This window comes from Hippopotamus amphibius, chromosome 13 (assembly GCF_030028045.1).
Source record: "Hippopotamus amphibius kiboko isolate mHipAmp2 chromosome 13, mHipAmp2.hap2, whole genome shotgun sequence".
NCBI classification, from domain to species: Eukaryota; Metazoa; Chordata; class Mammalia; order Artiodactyla; family Hippopotamidae; genus Hippopotamus; species Hippopotamus amphibius.
Window position 1 is genome coordinate 36,372,363 of NC_080198.1, and position 16,698 is coordinate 36,389,060.

The following is a 16,698-nucleotide window of genomic DNA, read 5'->3' on the forward strand; positions in this document are numbered from 1 at the left end:
CCTTTCAATGATACAAATGAAAAACAGTGTACAGACCAGACAGACAACACTTCTAGTGAAGATAATGTCCTGGGAGAGTTAAAATGACAGTCACTAAGATTTAACGGATTTAATGTAATGACTTCATGGTAGTAGGAGAAAATGAAGTTTCAAGGATTTAGGGATATAAAGAACTTTTAACAAGAAACTGTCAGACTTTTCACATTCCTCTCTAGAGCTGCATACATTAAACAACAACACACAAATCAGTGAAAAGAGGCTCTTAAATTAACTGAGGTTTAGAATTGGACTGAAAATTCCTAGAATTTACATATATTATTCTAAGTTTGTCTATGATCATAAAGAACAACCATAGCGCTGAAAAGAAAGTATGAGTCACAATTCAAAAACAAAGAAGGAAAAAAAATTAACAGAGGAAAGCTTTGGATCCAAATCCCACAAAGAAATTCTTTACTTAAAACATTGTCAATGACAGCTACCATTCTGGCTTGGAGTAAGAAGGAATGGTCCACACTGTCTTCTATTCAGTAACAAACTCAATTCAGCCCCCAAACGCTGCTTCCAGCCCCATCTACCTCAATGCCCAGCCACCAACATAGTCAGCGACATCCACTAGCAAGCGACAGGAATTCTAAGAGATCTGAGTCACCCCTCCCCCTCAGTACGAGGTCATTTTCGATATCAGGAAGCCCACTCTGCAAAAGTCCCTTGTTCATCTCACAAGGCTGCTACCACCACGGCCCAGAAAAAACTAATTCTCCAACCTCAACAGCCTATCAAGCCTCCTCTATGCTCTCCAATTCACAACTCCGGCTTCACCCTAAAGCCAAGGTAGCCAACACTACCCACGGTGACACTCTTGTGACAAGTTCCCTACCTGAGAACCACTCAATTCAGCCCCCAAACGCTCCCTAGAATTTACTGGGCCCTGGAGAATCCAGCTCTTTGCTCAACTCCCCTGTGTCCAGCTGAGCTCCTGCCTTTCCAGGAACTGATCACCGGTAACCTCAGAGAAGCTAAATACTCAATACCTTTTCTCCCCAGCCAGATCCCGGTATGTCAAGTTCACGGACCTGGGGGCGTGTAGGAGGTGGGAAGAAGGGCAGGGAGAGACACATCCCGATTCGCCTTAGGGACCAGACACACTGAGGCCCCTAGAATTGCAACGCACCCCCCCCCCCCAATCCACCCGCTATGGCCAGCCTCCAGGGCGTCTGCATCAGGCGCTAAGAGCGCACGCCACAAGAGTTAAGTCTCCGGGCCCCTAGGACTCCCCTTTCCGGCTACAAAAATCCTAAATACCAAGCCAAAAAGGCCTCGGGTGGAGGCCAAGACCCCCGTCAAGCCTCCGGCCGCTGGAGTTTCCCAGGTCGGATCCAGTGCCCCAAGGCCTGGGCCGCCGGAACCTGCTTGCTGCCCCAGGCCGCTGAGCGCCAGGGACCCGGGCCGCGTCTCAGCTCGGCCCCCATTGTTGCGGATCCCGGCAGCCCGAGCAAGGAGCCGGGGGCCGGCACCCGCACTAACCTCCCGCGCCGCGGCTCCGGGCCGCGCCGGGCCAGGCAGAGTCGAGTGGCCGAGCGTTCCGCAGCGCCCGCCTTGGCAGTGCCTGCGGCAGCGGCGGCGGGGGTGGAAGGAAGCAGCCAGCCAGGCCCGGGCGCCGCGGGCTGGCTCCGGCTGAGCGTCAGTCTTCTCCGGCGGCGGCGCTCGCAGCCTCCGCTGGCGGTCCGCGCCAGAAAGCTTCCCCCTCCCGGCCCGCGAGCCGGGCCGCCCGGACGGGAACACGCGCCGCCGACAGGAAAGTTCCGCTGAGATCCTAGCCGAGGCAGCTGTTCCGCCGCGCCGCATAGACAGCGATTCCTCGCTCTACAGAGCCGTCCATGCTATAGATAACTTTTTTTTTCAGGAGTGAATGAGGCACGGAAAGCCCAGGCCGGCAATCTGGGAATGGTCTTAGTGGTGGGTCCGACAGAATGGGTTCGCACCCCGCTAGCCACCAGAGAAACACGTTGCCTCGATTGAGCCTCGGTTCCTCCTCATTCCTCACTTGGGGATACCCTTGGAGGCTTGTTAGGATCGGATGAGATGATGCAAGTGACTAGCGCGAAGATAAGAGGGCTTAACACTGGGGCTCGGTCGTTGCCGATGCTGCCATTGATGACTGACGCTACTGCTATCGCCTCCTACAATGGCTGGGCGCAGCTCTCAAGGAGCCCTGAAATTGACGCGCACCATGTAACTCTAGGTTTCCCCCCTCCCGTCCGGTTTCCTGTTGACTGAAGCTGGAAAAAGAGCGGGGACAAGAATGGGCTTTCCTGATCACCGACACTCAGGTGGAGGTTAAGGACGCAGGTTCTCCTCCCTCAAGTTGGGAATTACAGCCACTTGGACTCCAGTTAACCAGAAGAATGAATTGTGTCAGCTCCCTTCACTACAACCCCAGGTTCCCTTCTTCCTCCTCCTTCTCCCAAGAAGTGAACATTGACGAGATGAAAAAAGTTTGAAATTGAGTTTTGTTTCCCTCATAAAATCAAGAGGATAAAATCTTTTCTCCTTCCTACTTCCTTTTTCTTCTGGGCCTTCACACCTCTAGATATCAGTTATTTTTGGAGCAAATAGGTTATAAAAATAAAAGCGTGTGTTCCCAAACTACCCATGGGAATTTAGATCTGCAGAAGTTGCTCCAAAAGTATCACAGCTTTCACATGTCCTCAAATTTTCCATTCTCACTTAGCCCCTTGGCTTCTGAGACTCAGGAAATTTTACCTTGAATACCCTTCTCCCTTGTCTGAAGAGACTCTCCAGAAAGGCTCTGATATCAGTCACCTGAATCTAAATTAAATTTTGTCACTGTGTCACACATGTACACATGGATTTGCATTTAGATTATCCACTGTAAGTAAGGAAAGGGCTCAGCAAGCTAAAGACATTTTTAACTGTCTGGAAACAGCAGGCTCATAGGTAGAAAGCAGCATGCTCAAAACCTCTGGAGGCTCTCTACTCCCTCAAGTAAGGGGACTTCATCCTATGATCCTAAAGGACAAAGGAGGCCTCAAAAGCTGGTTCACTTTTCTCAGAATCCTGAGATCACATCAGCACTCCAACCCCTCCCTGCTCCATGCCTTACATTTTCACCAGTTGGCCTCTTAGCTTGAACTACCCGTGTGACACATAAAGCAGATTTGAAGTAGGTTCAGGTGAGAGCCCTAAATATGACCAAAGGGAGGAAAAAGAGACCAGTGAAGCTGGAGAGAAGATTGAGAGAAAAGTTTTATTGTTTATCTCCCTCCCCTCTCCCCAAAGACCCAATACACAACCATCAAAGACACCCACACTTACCTGCCTCCTCTGTCACTGAAGTTGAGCAACAAGGGCCAGAGCTAGCTCCCCTGGTGATGGAAGCCCCCTCCGTTCCCTCCTGCCAAGATGCCATTGCCCTTCTGTGACATCACTGCTTCCTTGCCCTCTGGGAGCTTCCCTGACAATTTGGATGACGTTATGCTCTCACAACCACCTTTGGGGATCATACTACCCCCCAATTCACCTGTAGGAAAATGGGTTATATTAGGGAGGAATCCCTAGAGTGATTTACACACATAGCTGCCTATTGATGGCTCTGCCTTCAAGTGTGGTTTAAAAATCTGGGGTCTTCCACCTGGGATTAGACAAGACTCACCAGTGACTTGTTAAGGAGAAACTAGAACTAGGCCTTGTTCATCACTGTGAACTCACACCTAGAAAAACACCCTCTTCCTTTCACCTGTTTAACCTCCTCCGCGTTCCACAAAAGCCAGCTCAGTCCTTCTTCAACCAGCCACGTTTCCAACCCACTTCCACTTCTGGATGCCAAAAACATGATCACTCTGAACCAGATTCCAAGGTGACAGATAGTTGTTTTTCTTTCTTCAACAGCCATTCTATTCTTGGCATGTTTTTTAACTTTCTCCTTATACACAGCTTCTCTTATAATAGAGTATAATCTCTGGGAGGCTTGAAAAAAATCCACCCCAACATCTATTGCAGGTCTGGCAAAATTGCTGCACCATAAAATTCCCCATTCAGCAATTACTTATTCGGTACCTACCTTGTACCAGGCACTGTGCTGGATGCTGGGGAATACTAATAAGCCATGTCAAGCATAAATGTAAGTATTTTAGAGCTACTAACGCATTTGATCCTCACATTAATATTGCGAGATATGCACTAGTATCACCCCACTTCAAAGATGGAAAAACTGAAGCTGGGACATAAGAGGTGGGATTTGAGTAAAGGACACTCTTATAACCATGCACTGAAGTGAAGAGCTATACTTAAAGTTGAGCTTGGTATATTCTGGCCTGTGAAGTGAAACTAATAAAAACCTGTCCCATGTGGATGTTCATTCAGACATTTGTTGTCCCCAAAACTGTATTTCAGATGCTAATCTAGCACTGAACAAGAGAATACAGGTCTCTGCCCTAAAGTAGCTTACCTTCTAAACAGGGGAGACAAATAGCACAAAATAATTTCAAATTCTAATAATTGCTGAAAAGAACATAAAATCAGAGACCTGTATGGGAGAGAGGCTCTCAGGAGAGGGAAGACCAGCCTGATGAGGTGACCTGTGAACTGAAATCTGAATGCCAAGAATGCTAGAGAGAAGCATGTGAACACTCAGGGAAGGACCATTCTAGGCAGAAGGACCAGAGCTCAGGAGCAGCATAAAGTTGGCTAAGAACCTCCAGATGACTGCTCTGAAGAGTGAAAAATTAGCCTGAAGCTCGGGTCCCAGATTTTATGGTCTTGAAGGGATCACTTTCAGGGCTAGTCCTGGGAGGGTGTGAAAGTTACTGCTGATCAACTTCTAGGGAAGCAGCACAGATTACTGTAGTACCTGATAAATGACCATGCACATTTGCTGAGCCAATAGACGGGTGTCATAGAAATGGATGCTTTTAAAATTTTCTACAGAGAATAATTCCATTCTCTCCAAGAAAAAGAAATGAAAGACATCAAACTGAAAAGAAGTAAAATTATTTCTGTTCACAGATGATATGATCTTATATGTAAAAAATGAAACATTCCACACCAAAAAAGTTACAATAAATGAATTCAGCAAAGTTGCAGGATACAAAACCTACACACAAAAATCAGCTATGTATTCATACACTAACAATGAACAATATGAAAAGAAATTAAGAAAACAATTCCATTTACACTAGCATCAAAAAGAATAAAATACTTGGTATTTTAACCAAGTGAGAAAAGAGAAAAAAGAATAGTACACACACACACACACACACACACACAAAACTATAAAATGTTGCTAAAGGAAATTAAAGAGGATACAAATAAATGGAAAGACATTCTGTTTTCATGGATTTTTAGTATTACCCAAAGCAATATGCAAATTTAATATGATCCCTATCAAATCTTAACATTTTTTGCAGAAATAGAAAAATCCATCATAAAGTTTGTATGGAGTCTAAAGGGATCCCAAATAGCCAAAACCATCTTGAAAAAAAAAAAAAAAGCTGATTTCAAAATGTCCTGATTTCAAAACTTACTGTACAAAGCTACAGTAATCAAAACAGTATGGTATAAGGACAGTCATGGAATGGAATAGAATAGAGTCCAGAAATAAACCCTCACCATATAGTCAAATGATTTTTGACAAGGATGCCAAGATCATTCAATGGGGGAAAGGACAGTCTTTTCAACAAATAATGCTGGGAAAACTGGATAGCCACACACAAAATGATGAAATTAGACCCTTACCTTACACTGTATACAAAAATTAACTCAAAGTGAATCAAAGACCTAATGTAAAATCTAAAACTATAAAACTCTTAAAAGAAAACAAAGGGAAAAATCTTCACAACATTGGATTTGGCAATGATTTATTGGATATGACATCAAAGGCACAAACAACAAAAGAAAAAATAGACAAATTGGACTTCATGAAACACCATTGTGCATCAAAAGTCACTATCAACAAAGTGAAAAGGCAACCCATGGAATGGAAGAAATATTTGTAAATCATATATCTGATAAGGAATTGATATCAGAATATATAAAGAACTCCTACAATTCAACAACAAAAACAAGCAAGCCACTTCAAAATGGGCAAAGGACTTGAATAGACATTTTTCTAAAGAAGATATACAAATGGTCAATAAGCACATAAAAAGATGCTTAACATCACTAATCATTTGGAAAATGTAAACCAAAACCACAATGATACACCACTTTATACCCATTAAGATGGCTATTACAAAATAAGGTTAAAAAAATTATTAGTGTTAGATATGGGGAAATTGGAACCCTTGTGTGTTGCTGATGGGAATGTAAAATGGCACAGCCACAGTGGAGGACCGGTGGTTTTTCAAAAAGTTAAACATAGAATTATGATATGACCCAGCAATTTCACTTCTAGGTATATACCCAAAATAACTGAAACTATGGACTCAAACAGATACTTGTATGCCAATGTTCACTGTAGCATTATTCACAATAGCCAAAAGGTAGAAAGAACCCAAGTGTTCATCAACAGATGAATGGATAAACAAAATGTATTATATCCATACAATGAAAAGGTATTTACCCGTAAAAAGGAATGAAATGCTGATACATACTACAACATGTAGCAATATACTGAAAACAATATGCTAAGTGAAAGAAGCCGGAAACAAAAGGTCACGTATTGTATGATTCCATTTACACGAAATATTCAGAATAGGCAAATCCATAGAGACAGAAAGCAGATTGGTGGTTGCCAGGAGCTGAAGGGGGTGGGGCAGAGAACAATGGAGAATAAGTAATGAATGGGTATGAGGTTTCATTTTGGGGTGATGAAAACGTTTTGAAATTAGATATGTATTTCATAACATTGTGAATGTAGTAAGTGCCTCTGTGTTATTTATTGATTTTATTGAAGTATAGTTTTTTGGGTTTTTTTGGCTGCGTTGGGTGGGCTTTCACTAGTTGTGGTGAGTGGGGAGTGGCTATTCTTTGTTGCTGTGCGCGGGTTTCTCATTGCAGTGGCTTCTCTTGTTGCTGAGCATGGGCCCTAGGTGCATGGACTTCAGTAGTTGCGATCCGTGGGCTCAATAGTTGTGGCTTGAGGGCCCTAGAGCACAGGCTCAGTAGTTGTGGCGCACAGGCTTAGCTGCTCTGTGGCATGTGGGATCTTCCTGGACCAGGGATGGAACCCGTTTCCCCTGTATTGGCAGGTGGATTCTTAACCACTGCACCACCAGGGAAGTCCCTGAAGTATAGTTGATTTACAATGTTGTATTAACTTCCGCTGTACAGCAAAGTGATTCAGTTATACATATATATGTGTGTATATATATGTATATATTCTTTTTGAGTTGTTCACTTAAAATGGTTAATTTTATGTTATATGAATTTTACCTCAATTTAAAAGAAACTGAAGCTCAAAGAGGTTGAGTTACATGAGATCTCATAGCTGGTAACTGGTAGAGTTAGAACTGGAACACAGACCTAAGAATATATATATTATATATATATTAATTATATATCTATAATTATAGAATTATTATATATATACACACATATTCTTACGTTGCACAGTGAGAAGACAAAGTATTTACTAATCCAGAGATAAACAACTGTTATGCTGGTGCTTTTCTTTTTATTTTTTTAATACATTTATTTATTTATTTGTTTGTTTATTGGCTGCGTTGGGTCTTCGTTGCTGCGCAAGGGCTTTCTCTAGTTGCGGTGAGCTGGGAGGGGCTACTCTTCATTGCAGTGCACGGGCTTCTCATTGTAGTGGCTTCTCTTGTTGTGGGCCATGGGCTCTAGGCGCATGGGCTTCAGTAGTTGTGGCATGTGGACTCAATAGTTGTGGCTCATGGGCTCTAGAGTGCAGGCTCAGTAGTTGTGACGCATGAGTTTAGTTGCTCCACGGCACAAGGGATCTTCCTGGCCCAGGGCTCAAACCCATGTCCCCTGTATTGGCAGGTGGATTCTTAACCACTGCACCACCAGGAAAGCCCTACTGGTGCTTTTCTGAGAGTAGGTTCCAACAAAGGAGTAGGGATGATGCCTTCCACGTGGTAGGTGATCAATACACATTTTTCTGAGTGGGGGGGAAGAATAGTCCCCAATTACAGACTCCGAGGTCTGGAGAAATCTTGGAAGTGTCTGGGAGGGGCTGAAACACCCTCTAAGCAGTGAGGGGTTCTTCCTTAGGGATTGTGGTAGGGTGGCGGAGGCAGCTTCTCTCATATGCTGTATGACCTTGGGCAAATCACTTAATCTCCCTGAGATGGGTTCTTCACATGTAAAATGGGAATAACATGCTTGCTATGGTGAGAAAAAAATGGGAAAAATGGCTATAAACAATCTTTCAAAGTGCTAAACATATGTGCAGGTTTATTTAGTTCAGAGAAATTTTGGCTAACATCTTTGCTGTTTTAAGTCAATTCCACCGTCTCCTTCTAGAGGAATTATAAGCTCTTACTTCTACAAGAAATTGGCTGGGATTCCCCAGACTCAGCTACACTTTTGCAATTATCTTGGTGATAGCACCTACCTCATTCTTACTGGAATTATGTCTGACTCTTCCAGATGCGACCAGATCGGTCCATCTCCGTAGCCTCAAAGCCTGGTACAGGACTGGGTTCCATGAACATTTATGGAACAGAATACTAGAGCTATCCACAGCCCCCATTTGTCATGAGGGGATTCAGTCTCATTAAAAAAAACAAACAAACCCTGGGGATTTGTTATAGAAAGATGAAAAGCACACAGGCCCTGAGGCCCCTGGAGGATACAGGCACACAAACATACTTATAATAGAGTCTTAACTCCTGTGAGAGCCAACTATCAGCAGGGGTTCAAAGAAGGAAACATTTGGTTCCACACTGCAGGGGTCTGATCTCCACTTCAGCTACTTCTTATTCCTTTCTAGGCCTAACTCTGCTCTCACAGCATCACTCAATGTGCTGTTCATCATTGGGTGCTCAGTAATGCGTGATTGGATCCATTCAGGTCTCAGGGCCACCATTCCCTCTTGCTAAACCACTGCTCCCGGGTAGTAAACTTACTCTGCTTAGTGCCTGGCCCAAACGTCATCTCTTCTGTGATGCCTCCGTGAATCGGAAGGCCAGTCCTTTCTTTGGGCTTTCTTGGCACTTCATCCCACAAATACTTAGCACATTCTGTTTCAGCCCTGTAAACAGAGTTATACAACTCGACCTCTGTCCTAAGAGCTTGTGTCCACTGGGGGAGGCAGACCAATACAAGGCAGTTACACCACTACAAGACGGAAACACTGGGTAAATACCCTAAGGGCTGCAGGAGACACCTTTGTGGTCTACTTAGCCCTTATTCCCCTTTATGAAACTGCCCACCCACTCAGGGGTGAGGCTTATAGAGTATGTTTGTACTATGTGTCAGTTCCCTAGCAGTAGCTGATTGACCCAGGGAGAGTTCCTAATTACAGATGGGCCAATTGGATTTTATGGCCCCAAAACCTGGAGTCAAGTTTCAAAGATGCAGAGACTTGTGAAGTGACCAGTCAGAGGGTACTGGGCTGAGAGTCCCAAAGGAGAAAGGGAAGAAAGGACCAGGGTTCCTGGCTATGGAGTCCAAAAAATACCCCCCTCCCTTTTCTCCTTATAATCAGGTTCTTGTTTTGCTTAAAGGAGCTGCAGGGGCTTTAGATATCATCACAGCAGCCCTAATTCAGACAGGATTGGCCAGGCAGGCTCCCAACCAAGACTGGGGTGAAAGGAGGGAGGGAACAGGCAAGCCTGGTCAGGAGCAGGAGTGGGAGTTGGATGAAAGATGGATAAGAGGATTCTGAGTAGGGGGAACAGGAGAGGTAAAGGCCAAGAGATGGGAACCACATGAGTAAGATGCAAAGGAACAAGGCTGGAGATATGATCAGGGGTAGGGTCACACAGGCTCTTGTAAGTCACATTAAAAGTTTAAGACAGGACTTCCCTGGCGGCACAGTGTTTAAGAATCCGCCTGCCAATGCAGGGGGCACAGGTTCGAGCCCTGGTTCAGGAAGATCCCACATGCCACGGATTAACTAAGCCCATGTGCCACAACTACTGAGCCTGTGCTCTAGAGCCTGAGTGCCACAGCTACTGAAGCTGGCGTACCTAGAGGCTGTGCTCTGCAACGAGAAGCCACTGCAATGAGAAGCCATGCACTGCAGCAAAGAGTAGTCCCTGCTCACTGCAACTAGAGAAAGCCCGCACACAGCAATGAAGACCCAACACAGCCAATAAAAAAATAATAATGAAATAAATTGGAAAAAAAAGTTTAAGACAACTTGCATTTGAAATTGCACCAAAGGTGGAGGTTGGGAATCACACCTGGGGGTAAGGGGACCTCTACAATGGTCCAAGCAGGAGACGTTGGTGAACTAAACTGAAGAGGGGGGGCACAAGTGGACAAATGGAGTCAGAGATGTTTAGGAAATGGCATTGTCAGGTCTTGGTAACTAAAAATGGGGTTAAGAGAATGGAGGAATCAGGGTGACACCTTCCTACCTGGAGATGCCTTTCGTGGAGAGGGGAACTCACCTGAGAAGCAGAGCTAGAGAGGGTCATGTTTAGAGTCTCACTGCTCAAAACATGGCCAGAAAAAACAGCCCGGCTTCACTTGGGAACTTTTGAGAAATGTAGATGCTCAGGTCCCACCTCAACCTACCACAGATAAAGTTCAAGAGGCTCTCACTGATTCAGTGCCTGAGGAGCTGTCAGTGCTGGTCCCTTTGCTTGTCTTATGTCTTGGTATTTACCTGGTTTAACCTTTCATGGACCACTGGAATTTTAAGCCCTCAGCACCAAAATCTGTAAATGAAGATCCTTGGGTTTCAGTGGTCTGTGAAGACTGAACGTGCATGCAGATTTTGATGTGTATGGGCAGTTTTCTGGGGAGAGAATCCATAGCAAGCTAAGGACCTAGAAGATAAACAGAGAACAGAAAAATAGAGAAGGGCAATGAAACCAAAAGTTGGTTCTCTGATAGATCAGTAAAACTGAAAAACCTTTAGCTAGACCAAAAAAAAAAAAAAAAAAGATTCTAATTACTAAAATCAGAAGTGAAAGTGGGACTCTTACTACCAATTCTATAGAAATATTCATAGTAATCTTTTACAATCCTTTTTATTTCTATCGAATTGGTAGTAATATTCCCACTTTCATTTCTGATTTTAGTAATTAGAATTTTTTTGTAATTGTAAGGGATTGTAAGAGATTACTATGAATAATTGTATGCCAACAACTTGGATAATCTAGATGAAATGGATAAATTCCTTGGAAACAGAAAATCTACCAAGACTAAATAATGAAGGAATAGAAAATCTGAATAGACCTATAACTAGTAAGGAGATTGAATCAGTCATCAAAAATCTGCAGCAAAGAAAAGCCCTGGACCTGATGGCTTCGCTGGTGAATTCTACCAAACATTTAAAGAAGAACTAATACCAATCCTTCTTAAACTTTTCTAAAAAATTGAAGAGAACACCTGGTAACTCACTCTATGAGGCCCTGACACCAAAGCTAGATAAAGACACTACAAGAACACTGCATACCACTATTACTTATGAACACTGATGTAAAAATTCTCAACAAAACACTAGCAAACTAAATTTAGCAGCATACTAAGAGGATTACGCACCACAACCAAGTGTGATTTCTTCCTGGCATGCAAGGATGTTTCATCATTCTAAAGTTGATCAATGTAACACACCACATGAATGGAATGAAGGGGGACACACATGATCATCTCAATTGATGCAGAAAAGGCATTTGACAAAATTTAACACCTTTTCTTTATTAAAATGCTCAACAGAGTAGGAACAGATGGAAACTGCTTAAACACAATAAAAACTGTAAATGAAAAACACACAGCAAAAATCATATTCAATGGTGAAAATCCGAAAGCTTTCCCTCTAACTATAGGAACAGGGCAATGATGCCTGCTTTTGCCACTTCAGTACTGAAATTGATAACCAGAGCAATTAGGCAAGAAAAAGAAATTAAAGGCATCCAAATTGGAAAGGAAGAAGTAAAACAATCTCTGTTTGCAGATGGTAGGAACTTCTGTGTATAAAACACTAAAGATTCCACACAAAAAACTGTCAGAATAAATGAATTCAGAAAGTTAGGCAGATACAAACTCAATACATCTTCATTAGGCTGCTGGGGTGGGGGGGGGAGGGTTGAGTGCCACAGGCCAAAAAGTCCCTGATGTGTTGGCTGAATGTTCACCTCCTGTGCCTCCTTTCGTAATGGATGAGATAACAGGAGCTCTGTTCTCTTTGTCCTTAGAGCTGAGCGCCTTGCACAAATTAGTCAACTTCTCTGAGCCACAGCTTACTCATCTGTCAAAATGGAGCATGGTGCCTACCTCACAGAACTGATGAGGGAACATTTCAAAGGGCTGAGCACAGGACCTTGCACAAAGTACGTGCTCAGTGCCAGTCAGGAGTCTGGACTGAATGCAGAACTTCAGCCCCAACAGAGGTTAGAAACTGTTCCCAGAGGCCTGGCTGTTGCCTCACTAGTTAAACCATGTGACTGAGCTAGTGGCAAAGCCTCTGGTGCCTCAGCATCCTGAGATAGAGGGTGGGAAAGGCCTGTTCCCCTCATCATCCTCCATGAGTGGCACCTGAGAGGGAACCATGGGACAGAGATGGCTTTTGAATAAAACACAAAAGCTAATTCATATTGAGCATTCACTGGGGTCAGGTTAAGCCCTTTCTGTCCATTAGATCATATAATCCTTGCCAACACCATGGGGAGAATACTATCCTCTGCATTTGTCAGTTTTACTTTTATTTATTTATTTATTTGTTTGTTTATTTATTTATTTATAGACTCTTTTTTGAGCAGTTTTAGGTTTACAGCAAAATTGAGCAGAAAGTAGAGTTCCCCAAAACCCCCTTTCCCCACACATGCACAGCCTCCCAACACAGAGGTACATTTTTCACAATCAATTAACCTACATTGACACATCGTTGTCACCCAAAGTCCACAGTTTACATTAGGGTTCACTCTTGGTGCTTGTACATTCTATGAGTTTTCAGAAATGTATAATGACATGCGTAGTTTTACTTTTCAATATGAATTTTATTTTTATCAAAGTAGTACATACTCTGTGGCTTCAGAGTACGAAAAAGGCTTGTGTGGAAAAACAACCATGCCTCTTCCCTGCCCTCTCTGCCCTTCCTAACCCCAGGTCCAGGCCCCAGGGGCAGGATGGCATCCTTCTTAGATACCCAGGGGGCCACACAGTTGGCACCAAAATACCGAGAACGTCAAAAGGGACTGAAGACAAACAGCGCATTAGGGCCAAATGGCCAGAGGGCCAGTACACTCTTGGCCCCAAGAGGGTCAACCAGGCATCTCAAATAAGACATTCTAAAGGTATTTTTAAATCTTTGCTTGCTTCTTTAAGAGCCCTAGTAATCATTTTCAGAGTTTTGCTGGATGAGGGGAGCTAAAGTCCCACACAGGAAGGGCACTATGATGCAAAGCTGCCTGGGTGGAAGGAGATTACAGTTCTGGTTCTGGCTGGCGGCATGGCCTCTGATAATTTCTTCCCTCTGGACTTTGAGGTCTTTGCGCAGGTCTCTGAAAATTTCTTCCCTCTGGACTTTGAGGGAAAACCCAAGGGGTTGTACAAGTGATCACTAGGGCTCTGCCTGTGCTGACTGAGTTTGGGCCGCGACTGCTGCTAACAGTCCCATCTCTGGAGCTCTTCCTGTGAGCCAGGTGCTACCCTGCAACCACCCTCAAAAAATAGGCAATATTGCCTTCTTTTACAGATGAGGATTGAGACTCAGAAGGGTTGTCAGGGCCACACAGCTAGAGAGGGGCAGGGTCAAGATTCTCAACCAGAGTGCACACTCTCCTTCCCTGGGGCTGGATCCCTACACCTTCTGTCCTGCTTTCCCCGAAATAAATGCTCTGGTGTGTGTGTGTGTGGCAGGTGGGTAAGAGGGGGTCCCATGGCTTCCAATGACAGCAGGGCCCAGCTTACTTGGCCTCCAGGATTTCGAGCCGCTAGGCCCCACTTCAGGGTGAAGACCATTATGCCCACATCCTGTTTAATGTTAATCTCTGCCTTGGCTGTGAATTAATCACCAATCACCTGGGGAGCTTTGGAAACCAACGCTGGCTATGCCCCACCTGCAGAGATACTGCTTTAATTGCTCTGGAACGGGGTCCTAGCACTGGTTGGTCAGAAGAGCAGTGCAGCTGATTCAAATGTGCAGCCAAGGCTGGGAACCTCACATTAGCCTGTCAGCTTACTGAGGATCCTTGTTCGTTCCCTCACTACGCCTGCCTGCTGTTGGAAGTGTCTGCTCTTTGCCCTGCCTCCCCAGCCATTAAGGCAGTGCAGCCTTTGTTCTCAGCCACGGTGTGGCTGCCTTTCTCCATGACAAGCTCCACAGCATCATTACTTTACTCTCTTGAATTTGTTGTCCTCCTGAAAGTGGCCAAGGCCATGATGCTTCTCAGAGATTCTCTGGAAGAAAAGCCCCTGGAATCGAGGCCTGCCCTGGCTAGTGGCGTGGAGAGCCCACCTTGCCTGCATCCTCTCTGCTCTGCATCGTAGGGGAAAAGAAATGGTGAGGACAGAGTCTGTCCCCCACCCAGGGTGCCCTGAGCCTTTTCTGGCTCCTAGGTGAGGATATCAGCCCCACGAAGTCAAGTATGTTCCGTGTTAAAAAAAAAAAAAAGGACAAGGACAATTCCGGAAGCTACAAGGATCTCAGAAGAGAGTCAAGGAAAGCTGAATGTTACCTGAAGGAAGGGAGTCTCCTGTTTCCTGCCTACTGAACTCAGCTACAGAAAGGTGCCTGATGTGCTCCTGACTTAGGACTCCTAGGTGGACTTTGGCCCACAGAAGCTTGGATGCTGATTTTAGAGCCTGCAAGAGAGAGGCAAAGTTGGCAGCAGCAGGTCAGGTGAGAGGTGGGCTTGGGGATGCACTGACAGCTGTAAATAAGCTGAGTCAGAACCAGGAACTGGAAGTGGTAGTGGGGGCAGATACTCAGGGCAGGGCTCTGAGGTGGCCACTAAACACAGCATTCCTTGGCCTGTTCTCTTCCTCCATGAAGTCTGGGCTTTGAAGCCACAAATTCATGGCAGGCCAAATCTGGAAGGGCCTGGAAGCCATGTGGCACGTGGTTTTCAAACTGAGTTTACTGGAAACGTAGCGGGTTCCTCAGAATTGGTAGGGACTCTGACACACCATGTCCTGCAACTCCCAACATGGCTCCTGTTCTTATCGTATCATTATCTACTTAATAACAGGTGTACAAGATATCACTGGGTTAAAAAAAATGGGTTCCATGCTAAAATAATGCTATCAAAATTTGAAAACCATGGAACTAGTAAACTTATGAGGGATGGATGGGGAAACTTGCCCAGAGTCACCCTCTAAGTCCCTTACCCCTCAGGCCAGGTCTGCCCCCCACAGCACACCTACTGGCTCCATGGAGCAGACAAAAGGAGGTTCTCTCTGGAGGCCTGGCTTGAATGCAGCAACAAAAGTGGTCAGGAGAGGAGACACGTGGGGAAGAGCCACTCTCAAAAGAATAAGTGACCCCAAGACCCAGACGTGCAGACCCTGAGGGTAAAGTGTGAAGCTGCCTTGGCTCAGTAGTCAAAAAGCCCTCAAGATTCTAGTCTGTTCTTACCTTCAGGAAAATGTAAGGCCTTGGCCTGGGAGGCAGGGCCCCTGGATTCTAGACTGCCCCACCATTTCCTGGTACATTAGCCTTCTTTTTAAGGGAGGCAGCTGGGCATGGTCATGCAGTCCCTAGACTGTGGGCCCCTGAGGACAGGATGTATCATGTTCACTGGGTGCTGCATCCTCCTTAGTCCAAGAGACTCAAGTACAGGGCTAGGCACAGGAATCCTTAACTTCACGGAAAACAATTTTGTTCATTGGTTTTTTAGAACAGGGCTCCCGTCAAGTGGCTCTCCCCATCCTCCATGTACAAACTGTAACCTTCGACAACTTTGGCTGACTTTCCACACTTTCTGTAGTGAAGCTTTCTCCTTCCTCCTGTTTTCTCCCCCTGGGTTGGCTCTTCTGGCAGTGAGAATCTCAACACTCTGGAGAGAGTGAACGCTGGGGACTTGCATTTCTTCTCCTATTAGTCTTCTTCCTCCGAGCAGTCCAACAGGTGAAGGTGCCCCAAGGCCATCAAGGCTGCTTATAAATGCAGCAGAATTTGGCCGCCCCAGAAGCAGGTGGAATATTCAATTAGTAGATGATAATGGATGGATTGCACTGAGGGGGAGATCTGGTCCCCAGCTCAGACAGAGGTCTTAACCTCTCTTTGCCATGGAACCTCCAGAACATCAGTGATCAAAACCTTTACATGCAGTCAGCTGGGGCAGGCCCCACCCCCCGCCCCAGGTCTTGAGGGACAAATCCATAGCCAAAGACTACAGCCCCAGGCCCCAGCTGTTCTCACTTTCTGGCAACGACCAGAATCTGAGAAACTGTCTGCTTCCCCAGGTCTCCAACACATCCCCTCAGCCCCCTATAACCTGAGCCCCTCCAGATCCCTCTTCAGAGTCTAAAGGCCATTTCTGAAGCCTTCTATCCCCCCAAGTCATGCCCAGTGGTCCCTGGTTGTCCCGGTCCCTGGTCCTGTGGGGAGGCAGCCAGCTTTGTGACTTCACAAAAGGCTATCCTGTGACAAGTTTG

At 45.2% G+C, this 16,698-nt stretch overlaps 1 protein-coding gene across 7 annotated transcripts in view; it reads right to left on the bottom strand.

Annotated features, from left to right (window-relative positions):
* RAD54L2 (RAD54 like 2) overlaps nucleotides 1–16,698 on the bottom strand; it is a 124,453-nt gene that overhangs the window by 102,146 nt on the left and 5,609 nt on the right. For 6 of the 7 annotated variants that reach the window (XM_057705517.1, XM_057705522.1, XM_057705521.1 and 3 more), the window contains exon 1: nucleotides 1,525–1,721. The exons of the other annotated variant lie outside the window; for it this stretch is intronic. The gene's annotated coding sequence lies outside the window, so the exon portion shown is untranslated. Of the gene's footprint in view, nucleotides 1–1,524; nucleotides 1,722–16,698 lie in introns of those variants that run through there. 7 annotated transcript variants of the gene reach the window in all.